The 8,150-nt window shown below is 41.2% G+C and overlaps 1 pseudogene; it reads right to left on the bottom strand.

The window, feature by feature from the left end:
- Window positions 1-223: 223 nt before the first annotated feature.
- Window positions 224-333, bottom strand: LOC129674741 (small nucleolar RNA SNORA17; annotated as a pseudogene).
- Window positions 334-8,150: the final 7,817 nt, after the last annotated feature.

Genomic DNA, 8,150 nt, shown 5'->3' with positions numbered 1-8,150 from the left:
AGTCCACCCAAGTGGCCCCTTGCAAGGGTCGTCTGTCTCAAGCTCACTCCTGCCTGGAGTCCACAGTCCCAGGTAAGATTCTTTTAGGCTCTAGCTTGCCCCTGGTGTTGGGAACATTTAGGTCCTGTGTGGCATTGGACTGGTAGGTTGTCTCAGGCTAGCTCCCTGTCAGAGCCCCCTGATGCCAGACTGGTGGTCCTCTCAGACTGTTGTTGTTTTAGGGAATGCTAGGATACTAACCATTCAGATGTTCATGGGTCTGAATGCTGAATGCAGACATGGCTTCTCTCTGTCTCTGCCACCTGCTGGGCCTTTGTATCTTTAAGAGATACTTCCAAGCTGTCAACAATACGCATTTCCTTATATTTACTTTTATTTCTTATTTAATCATTTGTTTTATTTATTATTTTGGTAAACACAGCAGATGGCTGCAATCCATTTTTCATGGGCTCAGTTTCATCAGCAAACATGAGGCAAACAGATGCATTGAACATGCAGTTGCTCTTGTTTGGTTTTAGAGAAGGACGGGATAAACACCTCAGGGCCCCACAAAACGTTGTGCTTTCTTCAAACATATCACCACAGACATCTTTTCTTCCTATTCTCCAACAATGGTATGAGGTCTGACTATTAGCAACAAGGTCATTCTATTCTGATTATTGTTGTTGTCCATGGGAAGAAACAGATTTAAGGAAATTAGAGCTGGTCACCTAACAACAAGTGGTAGGTCTAAAATTGAGAACCATGCCCTCTACCCACAAGACTTGAGCACACGTCACCATATAAGGGCAAGGTTCTCAGTCCCTTCCTTGCCTTCTCATTTTTTAAATGTAAAATTGGAACAGAAAAAAAGAATTCAGTTACTTGAAAAAAATTGTTACAAAGAAAACTACCAAAGCTAAATATAGGTAAGCCATTGTCCTACTGATTTGAAAGTTTGTAAGAATAATGGGCATAGAATAAGGAGCAAGTAAGTAAGAATCACCTTGCCATCCCCAACAGGGCATGAAGCAAGCTCAGTGATGAACTGCTTTCTTAGAGTATGGAAGACTCTAGCTTCACTCTCTGATACAGAAAGAATAATAATGCAATTTCCTCCTCGGCGTCTAGCAACAACCAAAAGGAAATAGGGCAGAGGTAGAAGCATTCTTCACAGCACAAACTGAGCCAAAATTCCAGCTCCTCAGCTCAGAACTCCTCTGTGCATCTCTTCTCTGAACTTCACCCAGTACACTGCACATCCCTCAGCAACTACATTTCCTAAGGCAGGACTATAGTGAACACGTGCTTAGAGACCAGGAAGGCAGGGAAAGGCCTAGGGCTGTGGCCTGCCCTTCCAGTCCAGTGGTGTTTAAGTGAGCTTGTGCTGTTTTAACATGAGATGTCCCTCTTTGCTGAGCAGCTCTGGATAGCCCTTCAATTCTCACCTGTTTATCTAAGACCTCCCTAATGTCTGGATTTCTTTCCCTTCATTTCTGGTCCCTAGGCTGTGGGCTCTCCTAGACATTTTCTTATACACTTACCTAAGTTAAAATAAAAAGGAGATTGAGGATAGATGATAGATATAGATAGATAGATAGATAGATAGATAGATAGATAGATAGATAGATAGACAGATAAATAGATAGACAGAGGTTTTTGGTTGTAGTGGTGGTGGTGTCTGTAAATGTGTGTATGTGTATCCATGTCTATGTCTGTACATGTGTCTCTGTGTGTATGTGTTTGGGAGAGCTTATTTATTGTTTTAAGGTGACTAGTATTCATTGAAATCCTTGTGGTAAAGCTTACTCACCTTCAGTTGTTTTGTTGTCTTTATTTTAGTTTGTTTGCCTGATTGGTTCACTGTGTGTAGTGGGAAATTAAGCTACTTATTATCTTACAAACTGAAAAGAAACAACTCTCCACAAATCAAAACCAGGTAGATAGCTGTTTACCTGTTTTTGTTTTGTCTAAGTAATTTATTTTTTATTTATTACAGTTTTTTTCACTTTGTATCCCAGCTGTAGCCCCTCTTTCATCTCCTCCCAGTCCGACCCTCCTATGCTCCTTCCCTAGTCCACTAAGGTCCTCCCCTTCTATCTGACCCTAGCCTATCAGGTCTCATCAGGGCTGGCTGCATCATCTTCCTCTGTGGCCTAGCAAGGCTGCACTCCCCAGGGGAAGGTGATCAAAGAGCCAGCCACTGAGTTCATGTCAGAGACAGTCCCTCTTCCCGCTTTCTAGGGAACCCACTTGGACACTGAGAAGCCTATGGCTTCCCCTGAGCAGGGATTCTAGGTCCTCTCCAGCATGGTTCTTGGTTGGAATATCGGTCTCAGCAGGCCCCCCTGGGCCCAGGGTTTTTTTTTTTTTTTTTGCTCTGTTAATCTCCTTGTGGAGTTCCTGGAGACCTGGAGACTCTCCAGGTCTTTTTATTTCCCTCTTCTTCCATAAGATCATCCTGAGAGAGGTAACCCAGAAGCAGAATGATACACATGGCATATACTCACTTATAAGTAGATATTAGCCATATAATACAGGATAAACATACCAAAATCTATAGTTCTAAACAAGTTAAACAAGGAGAATCCTAGGGAAGAGGCTGAAACCTCATTCAGAAGGGCAAACAGGATATACATCGGAAGTACATGTAGTCTCTTTAAAGGTAAACCTTTTGGTATCCTATGATGGACAGCTTCAAGCAATAGATCCAAGTACCTTCAAGTAACTAACCAGGTATCTTACTCATATTCCCTTGCTGCTGGCACACCTGGATTTTATTTTGTTGAGAGCTTTGGGCTAAGAACTTGAAAGGGAATAAAGTCAAAATGACTTTTGTTAGCCAACCCCATTAGTGCTAAGTAGTTCATTGTGCTTTTGTTGTCAACAACTGGCTCATCCATGGCTCATGGGAGAAAGACTGGTTTTCCATCTGGAGCTGAGTGTAAGACACAAAAATGGAGCAACAAATGACAAATGCTGTAGTGAGCAAGGCCTTTACTGATAGCTTCAAAATAATGTCCTATTATTGTATCATATCTCCAGTGATGGGATAAGATTTTTAAAATGAAGTGTTCACAGATAATTGAAGTTGAAGGAAATGGAACTAACTCAAGCCTTTCACTTTGGACATGAAAAACCTGAAATCCAGGTCACACAGCTGACTTGTGCAGAGTCAAAATCAGAGACTTATTCACATTAGCTATGGTGATTCAACACAGAAACACAGCCTTCCGACTATTAAATAGGCCCAATTTTCCTTCTAACTTGGCATAACTTAATGTCTTTTTACTCACCAACTCAATAGAATCTTCTATTATTTTCAATTAGCCTCATGTCGTAAAATAAACTTGGTTGTTAAGATTTGGAAACAAAAAGATTTATAGCTAGAAGAATGTTAAAGGCTAGTAGGCACTGTTACTGTGTTTTAAGCTGCATAGACACAGAGGGCTACTGAGTAAGAGAGGAAAATTGAATATATATATATATATTTCTTTTAGTAACAGATGGCTGAATAGCAAAGAAGTCACACTGGGAATTTTTTGAAATGCTCACTATCATCTGAAAATTTTATGCAGACCTTCCAAATGTTGCAACCACCTCCATGAACTGTAAGAACCTGAACTGTTTTCTAAGAAAGTGAAGATAATGAAATCCAGTTACTTAAGTCCAAGCTGAAGCTGAGTCACTGCATGAGCCAGCTTCAGCAGTCAGCTTGCTTTCTCAGACCGAATCAATTGCTTTCAACAATGAACACAGAGAATTCTTCTAACTTTCTTCCTGAAGAATAGAAACGCTTGGCATTGTTCTGTCGAAGAATGGAGACGAAGTCAGTATCTTCTGAGTTAACTAGCTCTCTTCAATCTCACAATTAGAATTGTCCAACCAGCCTGAGAAAATGATGCACAAAAGCAAGAAAAAAAAAAAAAGAGTTGATATAGTCGCATGAAGGCAGAAGGGACGCAGAACTTGAAGTCACGGATTGATTCCATGGCCAATAACAAAATGAGATCCCAAAGGCTAGGGCAAAAGAAAATGTACCAATTCGTTTACAATAAAGCACAACAGGAGAATCTCACAGACTTTGCTTCATTTTTATCAACAAAATCCCCTCTCAGAAGCAAGCTGAGCGGTCTTGCTCTGCTGTCCCTTGCATTCGCTGTTATCTAACCTTAGGCAGGTCACTCAAACCCACAAAGAAAGATTACAGTGCTGCCACCTGATGTGACCCACCTGGGACTAATTACCGTCCTGTGTCTAAAGCTAGCAGTGAGCAATGTGCCTAAGTGCCATGTAACAGCCCACGAGGCGACAGTTATTATTGTGACTGTGACTTAGGGGAAAGACAGGGCTGCTTTAAAACTGGCTTGAAGATTACCCATAACAGCTTGGTGAGGGACAACAGTAAAAAGTATCCCAGTCAGAAAGAAAATAAAGTTTCTCTTTGGGGCTGGGGAGACCACTTAGTGCTTAACCCAACTTGCTGCTCTTTCAGAGGCCATGAGCTTTGTTGCCAGCGTTCATATGGGTGTTGAATCACAATTACCTGTCACTCCATCACCAAAGGAATGTGACTCCCTCTTCTGGCCTCCACAGGCACTCACAAGTACATGGCATACACTCACACATGCACATGGATGAACCCACATGCATTAATTAATTAATTAATTAATTAATTAATTAATTAATCACTTAACAACAACATAAAATTTAAAACTTTTCTCTCAGACTTTTGAGAGGCCAGATAACATATAAACCTCATTCTCCAGAACAAAAGAGGACACAAAGAGGTCACAAGAACACACTGAGAAGTGAAACCTCTCCAACAATAGAATAATAAGAAAGAAGAGAAACTGTATTAGAAACAACTTCAATTCTAAATAAGAATATGAGAACACTGTGTTTCAAAATGCATTCCAGTTGTTGTTATCTGAGGAAAGTTTGCCTTTCAGGTGCCTTCCAATGTCTTGAACTTTTATTATTCACGTTAATTATATTATTCACATTAATTAAAAACACTTTTTCTTCTGTTGTTGACTATATTTCTGTTGCTATTGACAGAATGCCAGCAGAAACCAGTGTAAGCAACAAGATAACCTTTGCTATCTAATCCTTTGTCATCCCTGTCAGAGGCTTCTGCCATAAGACATTGAACAGGGAGACATGGTTTCAGAAGGAAAATTATCCTCATTTAGGGAGAAGTGGAGGTTTCTTCCGCAAAGCCCATTCTTAGTCTATTTAAAATCCAAGGCATGTTTCCGATTAAGCAACCTGCTTTTTTTGCATATGTTCAGTCCAGTCATTGTTACAAGCTGGCAGGATCATGTGATTTCCTGATGGCCCAACACTCTGACAACCAACATCCCCAGCTGAACCTGCCATGAAGAAATGACAGCTCCTACAAACCGCAGAGAATAGTGCTCTAAACTAAGAGCAGTAAAAAAAAATACTGTTTTATTGAGAGAGAATAAAAGGTTTCCATTACATGGATGTAATGAGTGAGCTTGTTTGCAGAGCTACAGTTTGAGCAATGAGCATTGATACTTTTAATAGCTGCATGACTATGCCGTCTTTCCTCACCTCACTTCAGCAAAGCACAAGCTGATGTAAGGAATCACAAGCCCTAGAGGAGTTAAACAACGCTGGTACTGGATTCATGGTCAGGGATCAGCGCTAGCAACACAGCTCACCCTTTCTCCGCAGGCCTCACATGAGCAGCGAAGGCAGAATGTTCAAGCAAGGACATGTGACTCCCGAGGATGCAAATAAAAGATGTAGACAAGAACCATGTGGAAACAGGATAAAATTTCCACTCCTGCACAGCAGATTTTATTTCCAAACATCTCATTTTCCTTCCCAAAACTGCAGTGCAGATTTTGCAAACATGATGGGTTATATAAGTAGGATTATGTACTCCCTGTGCAAACTCTGCAGCCAGCTGTCCATCCGGTTCCACTCCCCAAATAGGGAAACGGATTAGTACCCGGCTCCAACGCAATGCTGGATAGATATTGATCAATTTTAAGTTAGAATGGAAAATTCTTATTCAACCAGGGTCTTTTCCAAGGCAATGGCATTTTGACTACATGATTGTGGCTTACATTTACAGAGTCGATGTGTGTATCAGAGAACCACGTCACTCATTCAAGTGTGCCTAGTTTTCTCCCCCCAAATCCGAATGTGGAAGTCTTGCTCTTTTGTCTTTGTGTTTGTTTATTTGTTTTTGTTTCCTATTTTTTTTTTTTTTTTAGAAACAGCAGCTCCATGGAGCCAGAAAGGATTGTTTGTATTTGTTTGTTTAAAAACAAGATCTCATATAGCCTAAGCTGGCCTCAAACTTGCTAGGTGGCCAAGCATGACCTTAAACTGACAATGCTACTGACACTGCCTCCCAGATGCTGAAATTAAATTGCAGGCCTGTACCAACACACCCAGCATTGAAATCATAAACATACCCATACATGTACACATACACACACATAGATCTCAGATGGCGACCGTACCTGGAGATAGGGCCTTCTTGAAGGAAGTCAAGTTAAAATAAACACGTTAGCATGGGTTCTAGCATGAGTGGTATACAGAAAGAAAATATTATGTGAAGATAAAGAAAGCAATGAGTAACTACTAGATGTGCAGGGATATAGATAGAGCACAAATTGAGGGAATGCCCAACCAATGGCTGACCCAACCAAAGACCTACCCTATCAGAGAGTGCCAACCCTTGACACTATGAGGGATACACTGCCAAACTTGTAGACAGGGGCCTGACAGAGTTGTCCTCTGAGAGGCTCTACCCAGGAGCGCCTCAAAACAGATGCTGAGACTCACAGCCAAACATTGGGCAATGTGTAGGGAGTCTAGCGGAAAAGTGGAAGGAAAGAGGAAAGGACCTGGAGGTGACAGGAGCTCCAAACAAAAACCAAGAGAGGCAACTCACCAGGGCCCAGAGGGGCTTGCTGAGACTGAAGCATCAACCAAGGACCAAGCATGAACTGGATCTAGGCCCCCTACAAAGATGTAACAGATGGACAGCTTAGACCTCTTGTGGGTCCTCTAGTAAGGGAAGTGGGGACTGCATGGGACACACACTCACTTGCCAGCTTTTTGATCACTTTTCCCTGTCTGGACTTCCTTGTAAGGCCACAGGGGAAGAGGACATGCTCAGTCCTGATTCAGCTTGATGAGCTGGCATGGATGGGAAAGGGAGCTCCCTTTTTCTGAGGAAAGGGGAAGGAGGAGGGGAAGAGGATAGGACTGAGAAGGGAGGAGGAATGGAGCTACAACAAGAATGTAAAGTTAATTAATAAATTAATAAAAATTAAAATTAAAAAAAAAAAACTAGAAGGAAAGAAAGAAAGAGCAATGAGATTGTTCCCCAGAGAAGGAACGCCAAAGATTACAAGCAGACCACCAGGAGGCAGTGAGAGCCATAGAACTAATTTTTCCCAGTGCCCCACAGGGGTCAAGCTTGCTGACATCTTGAACTTGAATATCCAGTCACCAGAATACAATACGAATACAATGCAATGCAGAATACAATGCAAAAAAATATCCATTTTAAAATTTGTGGTGCTTCATTACAGCAATCATAGAAATCTACTATGTTAGACAAGAAACTGTCAAAAATGAAAGAAGGAAGTGTTACCTATGAGAACAACTTGAATATTTTGTTCCTGTGTTTTCTCTCACAAGAGTTTAATCTATTTTCTCCAGACCAAATAAAAATCACTGTGAGAAAATTGCCTTTGTAACACAGATCCAAAATTCATCTGTGTTTTATTTGGTAAAACTAGATTAACTCCTGATGTAACTTAGGAATTATCCAGATAAGAATCTTAGCTGTCCACTCTGGTTGTTCTTTGTGAAGTACACATGACCTAAAGTAAATTAGTTCAGACCGCCTTTGGCCATGATGATTTAATTCCTCTAGTTATCTGTGTTCAATGATCCAAAAAATGGGGGAGGGGGGAAGGCTGGGTTTTTTCTCTTCTAACCTATTCCATAGCCTGGCCCTACTTTCTAATGTCTGTCATAATCCTCTCTTCCAATGCCACATGGGCCCATGCTATACTCAGGATGGAGTAAGAGTGAGGATAGTGTTGGAAAGGCAAAGCTATTGCAGATTCTGTGAGAGTCCACTTGACAGGTAACATTCAGGATGCTGCATCTGC

The sequence above is a fragment of the Psammomys obesus genome, unplaced genomic scaffold (assembly GCF_907164565.1).
Source record: "Psammomys obesus unplaced genomic scaffold, mPsaObe1.curated_primary_1811, whole genome shotgun sequence".
Classification (NCBI taxonomy): domain Eukaryota; kingdom Metazoa; phylum Chordata; class Mammalia; order Rodentia; family Muridae; genus Psammomys; species Psammomys obesus.
Note: the sequence above shows the minus strand (reverse complement) of the source record. Positions and strands in the feature narration are given on the sequence as shown.